Below are 19,104 nucleotides of genomic sequence, written 5' to 3'. Positions count from 1 at the left end.
TCAGCAGCTGGTATGCTGCCTCTCCCATGCATGTGAGGAATTTGGACTGACCATCAGTTTGAAGAAAACGAATGTCATGGCACAGGACACAGACTCCCCTCCCTCTGTCTCCATCGATGGGTACAATTTGGAAGTTGTCGAGAACTTCACATACCTCGGGCCTAACATCTCCAGCTCACTCTCCATTGATTCTGAGGTGGGCGGCAGGATTGCCAAGGCAGCAGCAGTGATGGCCAGACTTTACCAGAGGGTCTGGAACAACCCCAACCTCACAGAGAAGACCAAACTACGTGTCTATCAAGCCTGCGTGCTCAGGTCACTTCTCTACAGCAGCGAAACATGGACCACCTATGCAAGACATGAGAGGAAACTCAACAGCTTCCACCTGAGATGTCTGCGGCGCATTCTGCACATCCAGTGGCAGGACAAAGTACCCAACACAGAGGTTCTAGAACGCGCCAACATGAACAGCATGTTCTCCATACTCAGTGAGAGGCGCCTTCGCTGGCTCGGCCATGTCAAGAGAATGGACCCAGGTCACATTCCCAAAGACCTGTTATATGGGGAGTTAGCAGAAGGTGCACGACCAACTGGATGACCACAGCTGCGCTACAAAGATGTTTGCAAGAAGGATATGAAGACAGCAAACATCAATGTCAACGACTGGGAGAGCTGTGCAAACAACCATTCCAGCTGGCGTCTAGCTGTCAGACAGGGAGTTCAAAACGCAGAGGAAAAGAGAAGAATAAAACAAGCTGAAAAGAGAGCTAAAAAGAAGGATAAGCAAAAGCGTACTCTTGAGCTATGCCATCGTCTCCCGTAGACGGACGGATGCCAAGATATTTTTGAAAAATGTACTGGTTTCTACTTTCAAACCTTTGACCTCAGATTGATTGTTATGGTTCATGTTTGTTAGAGAACCAATCTATAGTGTGCTATAGGTAATGTCTATTAGCTTTTGTACAAGAGTACAATAGACCTACATTTACTTTCCTCACACTTTCATTATATTCTGTTTATAGCAGCTGTAAGGCTTGGTTAGGAGAAAACAGACTGGTTTACTTATATTTAATCTTTGCTTTCAGATTATTCTAATTCATATTTAGTATAGTACCAGTCTGTAGGTATTTGGCATTAAAAGTTATGTCAGATTTATTCAAGATGATGCCTGTGTTAGAGCAAAAATGTTTTTCAAATAATTTCACAATTGGATTAGAAAAGGACTCAATAAAATCCCAAAAAAATCCACCAAAGATGAATACACGAAAGACATAATACAGCATTCTGTTCTAGGGCATAATCATGTCCATTGCAGGCTTTGTTGTTGTTGTTGTTGTAGGGTTTAACGCCATTTTTGAGCACTTGATAGGCTATACATGGCGGCCAGTATTAATGGTGGAGGAAGAACCCGGGAAATCCCCGGAAAGAACCACTGACCCTCGAGAAGCTACTGGCAAGCTTTCTCACATACCTGCATTGGCCGAATCTGAGACTCGAACCCACGCAGACAGAGGTGAGATGGCAGTGATCCGTAATGGAGAGCGCTTTAGGCCACTCGGGGCCCCCTGCAGGCTTTGTAGAAAGAAGTTTAATTTTTGGTGCTAAAAGTCATTAAATAGATTCTAGTCAATGTGTGTATTAGAGCAAAAATATTTTTCAAATAATTTCACAGATGGATCAGAAAAAGACTCCCCCCCCCCAATTCCTCCAAAGATTCAAAGATGAATACATGAATGACATAATACAGCATTCCATTCTAGGGCAGCTTCACACCCATTGCAGGCTGTGTGGAAAGGGTTTTAATATTGGTCATGGTGGTAAATTTGATGTGGAAAAACACTTTAATTCAAAGAAACACCTTGGATTAGCTAGCCTTATTAACTCCTGTACTAAGGTGACTACTTTTTACAGCAGATCTCTAATTGCGGACACATGTTATAAATGCAGAGTTGTTATTTACCGAGTTCTTAATGGAACACCGACTACCTCTAGTGGCAGCTAACCTTGTTGGTCCTTTGTTCAAACGGATGTTTCCTGATTCCAGAATTGCAGAAAAATATGCATGTGCAAGAACAAAATCATTTAATATTGTTTAGGTGAAGATACTTTACTTAAAATAGCAGAAGTAATGAAAATTGGGCGATTTATTATTGCCATAGATGGGAGTAGAGATTATGACGACGAAAAGTTGTACCAAGTCTGTGTCAGAAAGGGCAAAGTCATAGTGTTTTTCTTTCATTACCAGAACTAACAGTAGATTTCATTATATAACATTTTTTTGATTTGCTTGATAATGCTTTGAAGATACATGATGTTAGTTGGCAAAACTTTCTGCTGATAATGCATCAGTGATGACTGTAATTCATAAAGGAATTGCATCCTATATTCTGAAAATTTCAGCATCAATGTACATAACAGGTTGTCACTACTGTGGGAAAGGCTGCTGATAAATTAGAAATAGAATAAATAAAACATACATGGGACCTGAAGAAGGCAGTTTTAAATTTGGGTAGCCACCCTGAGATGTTTTTAAAAGCTTTTATCAGCCGTTTGGGAGACAGAGCATTATGGCTGTAGAACATCAATCTTTGTCAAATGTATTGATTCACTTTAAAATTTTTTAAAGCTTCATCTCCATTGGGAATTAAAGAAGTTAATAGAACTTGATCCCTAAGCGGTCGCTGCCAGATCTTCACGTAGGACAGTGGACATCTGATTTTAATCAGATTGTTACATGACACTTGTTATATTATGTCAGAAAATCCTGATAACCCTGATGTTTATATGTATGTAACTGTTTAAAGTTTATAAATTCTACTTATGTTACTTTGTTTAACATTGTATTCAAGATTATTGTTTTTAATCTAATGTGCATTTCTGTTGGAATATGTTACGTGTTTAAACAGTAACACAGAAAGAGTGAAAACAACAAGCTTTTTAAAATTTAACAAATAATTTATTTGTTAGAAAAAATTCTGTAAATTTAAAATGAAAAAAGGAGAAGAACTTATGGTTTCAAGAATCAGATCCAAAAATAATCTAAGAATAATCCATAATTAAATTGCAAAAGTCCTAGTAATAAATGTTCTAATGATTTCAAGTTTGAAATCCTGATGGAAAATCCAAGATGGATGACGATGACGTATGCTATAGTCAGTACTATGCTTATCTACAGTTCCTTGTAAAAATACAAATAATGGCACTCCGGTGTTGGAAATCCAAATTAAACTTGTAAGCAATGTCTTTCCAAAATTTCTGTGTGAGCACTCCTCAAAATATTTCCAGAGAATAAAGAAGTAATCCTTTTGAAATCCAACTGATCTGAAGAAAATTATAGCTCAAGATCTGGCTACAACAAAATAACTTGACATCAGTATAAAAAGCCCCAAACTGAGAAATCTCTCTCAAAGCATCTCTATTAAAACTAACAAATGTGCGTAATGGAAAAACCAGAACTGCAAAATCGAAAGATGGGTCACGTGATCGTGTTTATATCACGTACACCAAAAAAAGACCCTGATAACAACCAGTCATTTTACTCCAAGAAATGAAAAATAAAAAATTTGTTTACAACATAAATCATGTAGGCCCATCATGACCTTGGAAACAACCAATCATTTTACAATAAAATAGAACTTGTTTACAAAGGTAGCTATAAGTTCTGAAACAAGGTCAGAATTTAGATCAAGACCTGGTGTTTATAAACTAACAGTCAAGGTCAAACAATTTTCTGAAAAAGTATCATATCTAGTGAATAAATTTACATTATAATAGCATATAATAGAATAAAAAATTTCAAACTGACAAACAATTAAAATAAATATGAATTGAATCAGATACACGTAACAACTATCTCTAGCAGACCAGCTCCAGTTGGGTCATCATGTTTATGTTAGTCAAAGTGTCCAAGGGCTGGGCCCTTTGCCATTCTATAGATATCCAAAATGTTGCACTATAACATACAATCCTAAATCCAGCTGTCAGACTGAGTTAACATTTCTGGTTAGGATGTTAATTGGAAATTTTGATTTAACATTAGGTTTTGTCAAGTATGAGCGAATTCTGGCTGAGAGTTAAAAAAATGGCATATTTGAATGATTGGTGCTTATAGAAGTTGTTAGGGCTTCAGAGAAAGAGTGTTGAATAAGGTTTAAATTGCAAAACCATGACATACATATAAGATTGTTACAATGTCTACATTCTACTTTACTCTTGTCTGTTTCCATAACAATAAGCACATCTGAAATGCTATTACCATGGACAGTCACTCCTCTGTCTTAAATGCTATTCTATGACTGCTTAATAATCCTGTTTGTAGGAGATGAAAAATTTAATAGGCAATCAGAGTAACACTGTATAGACATTTGTTGAGATGCTTACACATACCAGTTTTTATTGACATTTTTTTTAACAGGATAATCCTTCAAAAGAAAATTTATGATAATATTTACAATTTATTAACATCATCCAAATAAAACAACCACTGTTTGACTTTGAACCTGTTGGCTACTTTATGGATTACTCCATTCTGCATCAGGACTCTACTGAACTCTATTTGGTGGCCTTTTTTAAGAGCTGTATCTGTCTGTACTGAGCTTTCATCTGATTGAAAGCTCAGTACACATAGAAAATAGCATTAGGCAGGTACATGATTTAAGTAATGTGGCACTGAAGCAAAATTATTTTGGTGCATTGTGTTGTCTTAATGAAATGGCAAATTTGCATGTGTGCATGTGTATTCCATAGTGAGCTACAGAGTAAGTGTAGGTATATGACTGTTAATGTTGGAGGGTGAGCCATTTTATTGCTTTAACATTTCTGATAAATAAAGTGGAATTGAGTATAAGAAATTCTTCCTCTTTCACATCGTGGTACACACTGTAATACATAAATATAACTCATGTGTATATATATATGTGTATATATATATATATATATATATATATATATATATATATATATATATATATATATATATATATGCAACATTAATGCAGGCCATTTTATGTTTTCTTCTGTCATCATCATTTTGTATTAAAGATTGACAAAACAAAATGGTATTGTGTTGATATGAATTAATCACACCACCCTACTATATATATATATATATATATATATATATATATATATATATATACATATATATATATATATATATATATATATAAAACACTGATCCACATCATTTTATGTTTTCTGCTGTCATCATTTTGTATTAAAGACACAGTAGAGATTAATACCATGACAAAAACAAAACTGTTCTAACTACTCATGAGGAAAAATATTTAAATCTAATTTAGTCAAAACTGAACCTATTCCTTTATTTGCAGAGAGTGATTCCTAACAACTTGGCTATATTTGAAAAATCTTGAATTTTGAAGCAAATTAGATATGATGGGTAAAACAGAATTTGAAAGTGCCTAAAATATTTGTTGTTTTTTTGTTATCTCATTCAGTGTGTATTATTTTTTTAAAAGCATTTCAAATATTCCTTGCCATTTCTGACATCATTTTAATTGTATATTTAATGACTCACTGTTCTATCCTTCTGAAACACCACACAAACCTATGCCCGTAACAAAATCCTTGGTGGTTGTTTTATAGGTTATTCAGATGGTGGTAGTTGAAACCACAGCCTTCTGGTCACTTGTCTGACAGTTGAACTGCTGCACCTTCACAGCTGCCTTTGGTGATGATCTCATTGGTTTTTATGTGATGACTTCAGTGTGCAGTTCAATAGGGTTAAGCACAGACTTGGGGAATCCATGTTGACTGCACAGATTATTTCTCAGTGTGTTGTGTGTAAAGTATGATCAGTTCCACCTTTCTGCCGTGCTTCAGTAAAGGCAAACTCTGTCTAGGAGTTCTGTTATTTAATTTTACTTGGCTTCGCTCTTTTTACAGATATCTTATCTTATCCTAAGTCAAAGCTGCACTTTGACATTTTGCTTTAAAAATGAACCATACATGTGCACTATTCTAAGTACCAAAAAATGTACTTTACCTAGATATATTAGTTAAATGGGCTCTCCCACATCAGTGTTCAAAAGGACTTAATATAATATTATCTTAGCTCTTCTCAGCCATTTAAGTAAGCTTTGAAATGGAAAGGTTGTTTGCATATTTCTGACTACTGTATCTTTGAATTGACTCCATGATAATCAGCTGCATAAACTTTCCTGAAGATAGTTTTACATGGGTTCTAAGAATGACTGTCTGCTGTTTATACAGACTACATGTTTCTGACATGCATATTGGTGGTCAGAAAATGTCTCTTTCCCTCCCAAGATTTTCAAAACATGTTTGTGTTGAGCGGTTGGGGTTTGGGAGTGAAAATCATTTTTTTTGACATATTATTATATGGCTGGTATGAAATGCATCAAGTGTTGCAAATTTACAAAATTGTGGAATAGAAAGTGTTATAGAAGCATGGTCAAGCAGATAAATATAGAAACAAATGGTAAATGGATGGATGGATTATAACGTAAATAGTGTGTTCCCAGCCTTTTGTGATAATGGAGGCTTTTTCTTTAATTTCAGTACATATCAAGGCATAATTACTTTGTCACAATAATTGTATTATTGATTTCAGCATGCCTGTGGGGTTCTTATGGGCGTGATTGTGGTTCCAGCTGTAGTGGGCATTGTTGGGGCAATGTGACATGTGATCTAGTAACTGGATTGTGCCCAGGTGGACTCTGTATGGCAGGATTTCAGACAGCAGCTTGCTCGAAATGTAATTTTTGTCTTTGATATTTCTGTGACTGTATGCTGTATTAGTTAATTTATAATTTGCTTATGTTGCAATGACTTGCTAGCACTTATTAAAACTGCTTTTGAACATGTTTATGTCCATTATCACTGAATATATTCTTTTTTCTTTCCTTCAATTTAAGATGCTGATTTTTGGTCATCAGTGTCTGCTTTTCTTTTCAAAGGACTTATTGGAACAAGAAATGTGATAAATCATTGATATACATCATTGTGATGATACTTGATCCCTCTGCAACCCATCTCAATACTCACTACATCTATCATTTTGCAACACTTAGTTTTACTTCTTTAAAATGTTGGACATAATACAATTTAGCAATAAAAGCAAGAACAGCAAGAATATATATATATATATATATATATATATATATATATATATATATATATATATATATATATATATCTGACCTGCCAACTACTACGATTTTGCCATAAGTCTTACGAAAATTACCCTTAAAATATGAACATATGACATACTAGCAAAAACAATGGAAAAATGATTGTTGCTGAAAAATTTGGATAATTGGTTTTTCTGTGTTTTATTTGGAATAAGAATTAGTGAAATTATTCAGGGAACCAGACCAACTTTAACGCAGCACCCCTGATGCTTTAAACTGCGCCTATTTGTTCACGCAAAGTGTATGCATGTTCAAACTGTTGATTATGCAATTTTTAAAAATGGTGTCCAGAAAGCGATGCATGTTTAAGACAAAAGGGAAAATAAGCTTCTAAGAAAGTGTTAATAATCAACACAGGAGTATTCAGATTCTTGTGAATAAAAGCTGGAAAGGACACAGTTACGTTTATTATATATCACGTGCCAATTTGAGTGTGTCTTGTGGCGGGAGATAAGATAGGAACAAGCCATTGAGCTGCATAGGGTTTGGAACTAGAGTTTTTGCAACTGTACTACTGATAAATAAAGTCTACACGTACTTTACAAACTTTTCAGTTGAACATAATGTTTATCGTTGATGTATCAAACTTTTAATTATGTTTTCCAGCTTTACAATATCAGATATTGATATTTTGTTACACCTTACTGAAAACGTGTCAATCTTACAGAGAAAATAAATAAATGCCTCAATGAGACTCAGGGTTGGTATATGAATATATATATATATATATATATATATATATATATATATATATATATATATATATATATGTATGTTGCTTTAGCTGTTTAGTTTAAAAGAGCTCTCTTTCTTTTGAGAATTTGTTTTATTTCTTTCCATTTGTAATGTGCGCTCATTATCAAGGGAGATAATTCATAGATGAGGGTAGGAAATAATCCGTACTCTGTGAATTGGACCTGTAAATTAATGCTGTGATTTGAAAAGAATACAATGTAATACGTTTATTGGTTTATGGTTGCCATAAAGTGCACTGTATTACTTTTTGATTTTGTTGATCCATTCATCAATAACTTTGTTTTTTCAAGATAAATTCACTGCAAATTGCTGCCTCTTAACCAGATTGGGTAAGTATAACATATAGTTTTATACTGATTAGAGGTGCTGTGTGTTGATGGGAAATTTTCCAGCTGCCGTTGTTGTAATTGACAGGACCTGTATCCCTTGATATCCTCCACTCCTTTCTTTATTGCAGTGTAACTTTACCAAGGATTGTTAGATTTTAAAATAAAGTTTAGGAATGCAGCTATGTATTGATGAAATCTTGAAAGAATTTTTTTCAGTTTTCTACAACCTCATTTACAAGAGTTATGCCTCCTGTTTGCCTGTGTCCTCCTGAATATGGTTTTTGCAGCACATGTTTGCTAAGAGTTGTTGTATTTTTCACAATCTAAAATATATGGAATGGTGGACAGGTGGACCATATGTACCTCTAGCTGGACTGACTGAAAGGTGAACTGCATATTTTAAAGCATAAGAAGAACTAATAGAGAGGTAGTCTCAAACTCTTTAATCGACAACTATTTAGCATTATTAAACAGTACATAAAGTATACATCTTTGGCATTCCTTGGGTCTCACCCTCCACTGCATGAGGTTAGTTGTGGTAAGATGGTAGAGAAGCATGCAGTAACTATGAGGCAGAATCGCCAGTCTGACTGATGTCAGGGCCAAATGGTCAACATGCCCTATCAATGAGGCAGAATTGCCAGTATGACTGATGTCCAGGCAGAATTGCCAATGTTTTGAGGCACACTCGCCAGTATGACTGACTGATATAACTGTTAAGGCAGAATTGCTGCTGTATTTAGGCAGAGTTGCCCAAACGACGCTGCCTGCCAAGAATGGAACTGCAGTAGTATGCAGCGGAGATCCCCAAGGAACAGATAGATATGGACAAGAAGTACCTGCATTTCTCTTAAAATAAGCATGAAAGTCACAATCAATATAAGCAGTTATGTATATGAAAACGAATCATTGCCATCCTAAGAATTATGCAACTGTGAATCATCATAATTGGATAATACTGCAAGAACCAGTACCAAGGTATCACTGTGCCGGGGTTCATGCCTGCACACAATGTTATGATGATACCAAGACAAAAGTCTTATTATATCTCGAGTGGAGTTGTAAGCAAGTCTGTGATGCAAGAATCTGTAAGAAAGTCATATATGATGAAACTAAGACGACTATAAACATGTATGTTCAGCACTGCAGTGTTCATGGCTTGTTCCCCCTTTAGGGCTGATGTATAAATAAAGTAAAGTTTTCACAAACTGCCACAAAATCTACTCCACAGACACGCATGCAGTTCATGTGGTTCAATAATTAAGTCAGATGCATATAAACGATTGCTGTGCACATGCAGTAAACTGATTAAACTAGAAACCTACTAGATACACCAAACAACATTAGTAAACTCAATGCTTAAGCACCACCATTAGTAAACAAAATGTTTAAATGCCACCCAGTGCCAATGAATCTGATGATCCTGTTCCACAGAACGTGTTGAACACACTACTGGTGCAAAACACACCTCACCGAGTGACTGAATCTGATAATCACACTCGTAGAAAACTGAGAAGAAAAAAAAAGAAAACGCGCAATGAAACACTTTGTACAATACACAGAATCTGCTTACTCCCTTCTCAGAAATAACTCCAAGTAAAGAATCTGAATGATCAACTCCAAAAGAATACACAAACTAGCCTATATTAGAACACACATACTTCCATCAGATGCACTTTATCCCAGAGAAAGATGTAGTTGAAACTGATCCTTTGGCGTTACTTCATCTATGAATGGGTAGATACACACATAGCCTGGTGTGCTCGCAGAATGGCATCATTCGAGGTCCTGATATAACATACATAAGAATCAGAAATCCAACGGCTTAGCGTTTTAACAAGGTGGTCCTCGATCCCAGCATTTGCTGCTGTAGTGGCAGCTCCTATCCGAAAGGAGTGCCCATTTAATTTGCCTTGTGGATAGCCTAGTACGTGCAGGAGCAAACGTAACTTCTCCAAAAACACAGATACAGAAAGTGGATTAATACCATCTGTAGTAAATAGCGGGTCCGTAGGTCTAAGACAACCCACCCTGCTGCGGAACACTAGGTATTCGTGCATAGCCCGTAAGGGGCAGGTACAGTTAAGCACTGCAAAAAGTCTGATCTGCACACCATACTGGAATGGATCGGCCTTTGATGCTCTCAACATTAAAGTCCCATTATTATTATCTGCAGCAATAATAAAGTCACTGATATGCAAGTACTCCATATCCATAGTTGACGTCACCATAAATTCGCCACAACGTAAGAAGGCAAAGAAAGCTAATGAAGATGCAGTAAGCAGCATACCATCCATCCAGGGACTAAAGAAACCTTTTTGAAGCAAGGTGCACATGCACACCAATATATTGAAGGTGATGGGTAAACTTGAGTTAGGTCCATTATTCTGCAATTTCTTCACACCCTGCAATACCATTTGCAATCTTGGACAGCACGAATAAGAATGGCCATCAAGGGGGTGATGTATGCCACGTTTGACACAGAAATAATTCACACCACACAAATGCAGCTTGATAGATTCTATACCAATACTCTTGAAGCAATATGCCACAAAAGCAACAAGGGCATCCTCATCAATTGGTCCTGAAGGTTGATGACACCTATGATCCCAGTGACCCAACATGACCCAAAAATGACTGAAGGTTTTCCAACCTGATAAATAGACTGATTGCATCCGTGGGCTATGTGCTGCTTGTAGTAACCGGTCCACAGTTTTGTTTAGTAGAATATCAGTTCCTGCAAGACTGGGCATGGGTGAGGAGTTTTTCTGCATTTGGAGCCAGATGCCAGAATTTTTCCATCTGAAAACGAGAGAGAGCATCTGCAATGAGGTTATCTTTCCCTGGGACATATTCAGCTAGAAATTCACAACAATATTGTGCTGATATCCAAGTTAAACGCCTGAGCAATTTCATTATCATGGGAGACTTGGATCAACGCTTCATAATTATCTTGACTGTACTAATATTGTCACAGTGGAACAAAATTCGTTTTCTCTGCCACATATGGTCCCATATATGGGCTGCATCTACAATTTGGTAAATTTCCAGCAGGGCCATAGACAACTTGCCTGTGCCTAATACATCTAAATTATCCAGCCACGATCCTTGGAACCATCTGCCTTGGAAAAAACCACAAAATTCGAGAGTTGATGCTGCATCAGTAAAGAGCTCAAAATCAGTAGCAACAGTAATATTAGAATCCAAGAAAAAAGAAACTCCATTCCATTGAGCCATAAAGTCACTCCATATCTTTAGATCCATTCTTCATTCGCTGTTTATTTTTACATTTTGATTCAGTTCGGTGGTGGTTGTTAACAAGGATATTAGATATGATGTGAAAGACCAACCAGGTGCGATTACTCGACATGCATAATGTAAATGACCCAACAGACTCAGCAATTCCCTCTTCGTACAAGATTTCCTTTGCTGGAAAGTTTTAAGCAGTGCAGCTAATCTGCTCAGCTTATTTTGTGACAATCTAGATTCCATTTTTTCTGAGTCTAGAATTATACCCAAGTATTCTGTGACTGGTGACGGTCCTAAAGTCTTGTGGGGAGCAGTTGGAATAGATAACCTATTGAAAATCAATGTGATTAATGCCATTGTTCTTTCAGCTGGAAAATCAGGCTCATCAATGGACACAAAAAAATCATCCAGTAAATGCAAAAAATGTGTTAAACCATAATTATGTTGAGCTATCCACGAAATTGCTCTGGATAGTGTATCGAAAATCTTAGGACTACTTCTACTACCAAACACTAACTTGGTGTAGAAATAATATTGTTTCCTCCACTGGACACCATACAGAGGCCACAATGTTGGGAGTATGAGAATTAGCTTGAATTAGTTTGCTCGGAAACAGCCATTTCTTCCATTGAAATTATTACATATTTCTTTCCCTAAGTGTAATATCCTTCTCCAACCTTGTCTATCTACTGTAATCTATCTACTGTAATCTGTCTATTCACTGAAAGGCCTTGTCTTGGTTGACTAATGGCTGTCTGCGGAGTAAGGTGATAGAAGTCTGAATCATGAGCAAAACTCCGGCAATGCTGACATGGAACAACCTTGTAAGCAGATAAGACATGTTTGGAGCTTGGGGTCGATTTTACTCAATCTACTTTTATATTCATGGAGCTGCAGTAAATGGCTGCATTTCACACAAATTCTTTATGGTACTTGTAAAAAGCTCGACTTCCTCTTGTTAGGGCATGCATTTTTATCATCTCTTTTTGACAGAGATCCAATTCTTGAGTTCTGGAAGGGAAGGCATTGCACATAATTGCCTTGTACTGACTAAATGCCAGTATGAACTTGATAATAGACAAGTTCTTGGAAAGCCTCTGATGGCAGACTTGTGTAAAATTTGAATTTTGACCCGGAAGCTTTCCAACCAACTTCATGCCCCACTGGCCTGACTGAATGGATGTTTGCTCTTCAAATTCATGTGGCATTAGAAATAAAGATAAATTTACGTATTTACTTGCAATAATCTCCTTTCACAGTTGTAAGCTGATGGGGTCAATATCTGGAAATATAGAGATAGGCATGCCATGGTCAGAAAAATTGACGACAGGCACAGTGTTATCAGACCTGGTTTCCGTGGCCAACATCGCTGTTGCTAGACTGTGTCTCAGTACAAAGATATCCCGTATGGTTGGTATTGCTTAACTGGGCTTGCATTTTTATCACTGCTGCTTGGATACTGCTTCCAATATAACAGTATCCTTCACATGAACCTTGTGTATTTGTTGTTGTGGTTGAATATTTTCTCTGGTGCTAGGAGCACCACCTTGTTGTGATTGATTATTCCCTCTGGTACTAGGAGAACCACCTACCGTGGACATAGAACAAGGTATTCCTATTGCTTGCAGCTGCGCACTACGTTGACTGGTTCTCGATGCTGGGCAATTGGATGAATTTAACGGATTAGCTGCATTGGTAATTTGCCGCAGGCTGGTTGGCATAAGTACTGAGCTCAGTCTCGTCCAGGTAAGTGGGCGAGTCTGTGGGTACTGATGTCATCCAGGGGCCAAATGGCTCGTATTTGGCTGCCATCTTGAATTAACTTAAAATTTTCCTCATAAATCTGCACAAGTTGAGCCTTCTTTAATGGAGCCAGCACAATAATGTTAATGTCACGTAGTTTTCCCACCAACCAATTTCTTGGTGCCTGAGCATCCCAGTGTTGGCTGTTTTTTACCACGAGAAGATGAAAGCTGGTGCGATTTATCCATGATATACAATAAGTCAGCAATTGCCCACTGAACAATGGGGTGATATACATGAAGCAAAACACAGTTTTTTTAAGTTGGCAGTTGCCCAGCAGAACAAAAGAGGTTGTGAAGCAAACCGTGCTACATGACGTAAATTGTTGTAATTTAAACCTGATGAATCCAAATACTAGCATCATGCCTCGAAATTCAAAACTATATCAACATATATACAGTATAGGCTATAAATGAGTCCTGACAGACACTCAAGTTCCAATAGCAAACAACTCAGAATAGAATATAATACAAAACAAAACAGATCACTCTCGATGCTGATCACCTGTAAAGTGAATGAATGCCGTCAGCTACCTCATCACAGCAGACCCTTGTCTCTGATTGGCTGATCACTGATCCAGCTTAGTGTGCATGTCCACTGAACTGACCTTGAACTGACCCATATCACGGGCCCTGACTGGACTCCATTCTTTGTGTAAACATCATTTAATTACATTAAACACCTATTCATCTGTTAAAACATTCAACAGATTTTATTTCCGTTGTGAGATTATTTACAGGAGTTATGCCACAGATTGCCTGCTCTACTGACTTTGCTTTCTGCAGTATATTAACTTAACAAGGTTTGCTGGAACCTTACCAAAATTTAGTTTTTGTCTTCGTATTGATGAAACCATGAGGTGTGTTCAATTTGCAGCATCCCATGATATCATGTACAGGAGTTTAGTACTGTATGCATTTCATTTGTACTGTTTTTGTACATTAATGTAATGTTCTAAGTATTGCATTCATTGTTTTAATGACCACTTGTTTTATAATATATATTTACTTAGCATTTTTGTGTATTTTAGCATGTTCTTCAGGATATTATGGTGAAAACTGTGTAACTCCATGTGGACATTGTTATGAGCATGTTCCCTGTGACAGATATACTGGAGACTGTCCTGGAAGCTGTGACAGTGGATATAGAGGCCAAAAGTGTGATATAGGTAATTACATGCAGAAAACAAATAATGATAATGAATATTAATAAAAGTAATAATTATGACTAGAGCTCCTGACATATTCATCCCTCCACCCCATTTCTTGCCCAAGGAGTCAAAATCTGTGATGGGAAAACTGGAAATTGATTATCAGATGCTTATGATTGATAATATTTTCAATAATTTGTTCTCTCAGTAATGTTTTTGTTTCTCCAACAGTAATAAAGTACATGTGGCCTTAATTTATAAATTTGAAATTTACATCTTAAGGAAAGAAAAGAATATATGAATTTGATGTCATGGGAATAACAGTTAATATCAGCCAATCTTCAATGACAGTGAAAGTTGCATCGTTTGCTGTGTGGTGTTGGAAAAAATGACTGCTGCCAAAATTGGCTTTATGACATAAAGATATCGTGTACAAAACAAGTTTAATGTGCTTCAATGAAATTAGCTACAGTGGAATTTTATTCATTTCAAAACTTTGAGAATTTTTTGGCATTGATTTTATTTGTGATTTTAACTAAAACTGATCTACAGTTCAACGGAGGTATTTGGATAATTATTGCTTAACTAAATTTACATCTGTTTATTGAACTTCAGACATACTAAGGATGCAACCTTTTGTGTTATTACAGAAATATCTATTTTTTTAAATGGAATTATATATTTTGACACTTTATAACATATTTTGAGTTTAATTTGTGACAAAATATTCATGATTATTAACTTGGGAGAAATTGGAGGACATTGCAGAATAAAAGTATATTCCACATTCCAATTATAATCTTTAGCAATTATTGACCTTTTCAGTTTACTATTGTGATATATGCTTTATTGTTTTACCTTGAAGTTGAAACTGAAAACCCATTCCCTTTATCCTCATGCCTATTATGTGTCCACATGTTGTGATTATATATTTCAAGTTTGGTTAAAAAGGGATTTAGAAATATCACTTTAGCTGCAATTTGATATATTGAATTTTTCTACCCCTCCTAGTGATGGAGGAGGGGTAGTGGTGGCAAAAACAGTACAGTCACTGATGGCTGTTATATGGCAACCTATATACAGAGTATGGTGAATATTCACCTGCTTGTTTAGGAAGAGATGGAACAGATGGAGGATATCAGTTATCCCCTGCTAAATATCAACATGTGGAAGTATACAGATGCCTCGATGCCAGCTGCAGCTTAAAGAACCTAACACAGAAATGAAAGAAGAAGTTTTATACAGAAATATGACACTATCAAATGAAAACAACGTTTTAGAAATATTTGGGTTACAGTATTGGATTGAACAGATGTATGCTGAGACGATGACAATACTGTTAACTGTTTAGCTGTATTCTGCTGATTTGGATGCATTTGATCCAGTTCCAGCAATCACTGCTTGAAATCTTCTTTCTGCAGACTTAATTTCATGGACAACTGTACCAGATACTCATCTTTTGAGGCTAAATCTAGTTTTGATGCTGTCATTCATCAGTACGTGAAAATCCTGATTCTTATTCTATGAGCAAGACTGATCATTAGTGGTAGAAACGGATTCAGTGATGCATGGCCTCTAGATGAGTCATGTATGGATCTGATCACTTGGACAGTAAGCATGAATTGTCCTGTTCTGACAGTAAACAGTGGCCATTATATGTGGAATTTTATAAACTTTAATTAATTTGGCATATGAAATAAATGCCTTATTTGGTATTTTTCTTTTTTTCTCAATATTTTACTATATAAATTGCCATACTAAGGACTGATATTCTCATCGGCATGCATTTATCTTTGAGTCATTGATTATATTTTGTCATCTTGTATGATGAAATATAGGATCATTTGGTTATGGACAGGACCAGTAGCATTTTCTGGTTACTAGTCCTGTGAGTCTGCATGTTTTTGGGCAAGTTTCACACTCAGGTAGTGATAAACTATTACTTTGAGATTTACTAAAAGCTCAAAAAGAACAAATTTATCAAAGGGTTTGAATTCCCCTGCCTTGAGTAAACAATGGTCATTATTTTTCTTGCCTAGTATATCATGTTTATTTTCCACAATTGTAACTGTACTATGTCCACATTATTCCAGGAGAACTGGTCTCAGGGCTGTTCCAGTAAAACATATCCACCCGGGGACGGCACTTCAAAAAAACTTCTGTAGGAGGTTGTGTTTCAAACTAGTTTGATTCTGACAGTGGAAGGTTGGTTAGGAAAATAACTAATGTTGTGGGCTGTGTTAACAAAATGAGAAATCACTGGTGGGGTTGTCAAAAAAACCTACGAATATATATTTAAAATCACATCTAACTCCCTCCTAGTGGTCTAACGTGAATAAAACTGGGGGTCAGTAAATGACGCCAGTACACGTAAGTACACATAATTTACATAAATTCATGTACTTTTAAAGCAGTGATATGCGTTCCGCAAATTACGTCAGCATCATGGATATAAAACCTGTGCTTTGCGTAGTATGCAATTTTTATTAAACTTTTAACTTTAAAAGTGCATTTCATGATGTAATTCACACTGTCAGTAGTGGTCTCGCGGCACTTATGCGACGTCCAGATAGCTGGATGCTTCGGTTTGATGTGAATGGCTGTTAAACTAAATAGATTGGTCCCTGGAACTAGCATTTTATGGATGTTTTAACCTTATTTTCATCATGGAAGTTTTACAAATGCATGTTTCGAATAAGGGCCACACAGGAAACCAAAATGGCTGAATAACAGGGTTTGTCTTCAGACGTTTTCAGTAGGAAAATACTGGCTGGTGATAGCTATGATGACAATGAATTTCTCGTATATCAGTCTGTTGGACATTGGGAAAATATTACTGGAAATACCATTGTGTGATTTTGAGCCGAAAATTGATGTTGAGTGTGAGTCCGATGTACCAGTTGGATGGACAATATGCTGGTATGCTGGTTACATTTATTGAAGATATCCATGTCTGAACAAGCAGACTATGGGGATGTTGGACTTAAAACCTTTGTACAGCATTATGGAAGAGAAAAAATCTGGCATAAGAGGCAGCAAAGCACTGATACAAGGAAGTGAATCTTTGGCAGAGTTCTTGTTAGTGAAAACTCAGAGGTCTCGGGAATGCTCAATCATGCGTATTTGGATGCCAATTTTTTATTGGGGATGCAGAAAATCACTTAGGCGAGAATCCTCTGTACGAATGTAATAGGTGTACAGCAAAATTCAAACACTTGCCAGTCCTGCTTCAGCAACCTGCTTAGTGGGAAAATGTGTAGATCAATTAGCTGTGCTGATATTTACAATGACATAATTTAGTGGCTGAAAGCCCCCCCCCCCCCCGCATGTGTCACCAATATGAGAACATCAAAGGAACATGCTGCAATAGCTGGGTGGCAAGATCAAAGGCTTTGTCTGGCAGCTGGGTGGGAAAATCTACTGATATTTACAGTGCTTGAATTCAGAGACAGGAAGACCCAGAGATGTACATGTGGTCATTTATAACAGTACATCAAATAAACAACTTTAGCTTAAATTATTGTGTTCATTTCCGAGTGTAGGAGAATAAGCAGTGCACTTGACCTTGGACTCATCACATGTTGAGACTTGGATTTGAATGGGTATTTTGGGGTTCAATGGCAAACTGACGAAGATTGTAATGAGATTCAGGAGAATGCTGAAGTTGCTAGAACTGATAATTTGGATGGGACAATAACCAAGTGTAAGAAAGTGTGATGCCTAGCTTAGTGCTTTGAATAAGAGACCTTCCTTGGATTGACAAAATTCAGACTCACTCTGATGGACAAACAAGAGTTATGTCAGTGCTATAAAAAATGTAGAAATTAAACTCATAGTTTTCTGGGAGGGGACTGCAACTTTTGCTAGTGGGCCTCCTATATTTACCAAAATGGTAGTCCTGGACTCCTAGTTTTAAAATCCTAGTGAGACCTCTATAAAACTTTTCTTTTTGGAACAGAGATATCCAAGAGAGAATATCCATGGGGCCATACCTGTGAGAGGTCGAAAACTGCACAACCATAAAGAACAGTAACTTGTTCCAGCTAGTTATACGTATGTGTTTCAGACAGCAGGCAATGAAAGGAGTTCTCAGCACAGAATAATATTCATACACAGAGGAGGAGGATCATATTAAATTCAGAAACAATTAACAGATTATTGCTCATAGGGAACATCAGAGAATCCCCATACAACATAATTACGTATGCGTAGATCTCTAGTTGGCAGAACCCCTATGGCAACAAAAGAATAACGCGACAAACTTTTATATGATGCAGATGTATTACCAAATGAAGTACATGCTCTGTGTGTGCAAAAATTAATGACATTAAACATAAGAGACTGACTGATCTGTGTAAACTCAAAGCAAGATGGATAAAATTTGTCCTGTTTGTGTTCGGTTCTAACTTCTTCCTATGTATATTTTGATCATGGTGATATTTTCTGCAGACCTTTTGGCACTTAGTTCCAAGTCATCATTTGGTATTTGTATTAAAATTGGATTACTACTATCTAGTACACAACATTTTGAAGCAGTGTCATTAATGATGAAATTGATGAAAAAATACTTGATGTCATTCTGATCTATGGATTCATTACTACACTACTAATCTGTTCATCCTGATTCTTTTTTTACCATCTCCTT

The sequence above is a fragment of the Sinohyriopsis cumingii genome, chromosome 6 (genome assembly GCF_028554795.1).
Source record: "Sinohyriopsis cumingii isolate HCF-2022 chromosome 6, ASM2855479v2, whole genome shotgun sequence".
NCBI classification, from domain to species: domain Eukaryota; kingdom Metazoa; phylum Mollusca; class Bivalvia; order Unionida; family Unionidae; genus Sinohyriopsis; species Sinohyriopsis cumingii.
Note: the sequence above shows the minus strand (reverse complement) of the source record.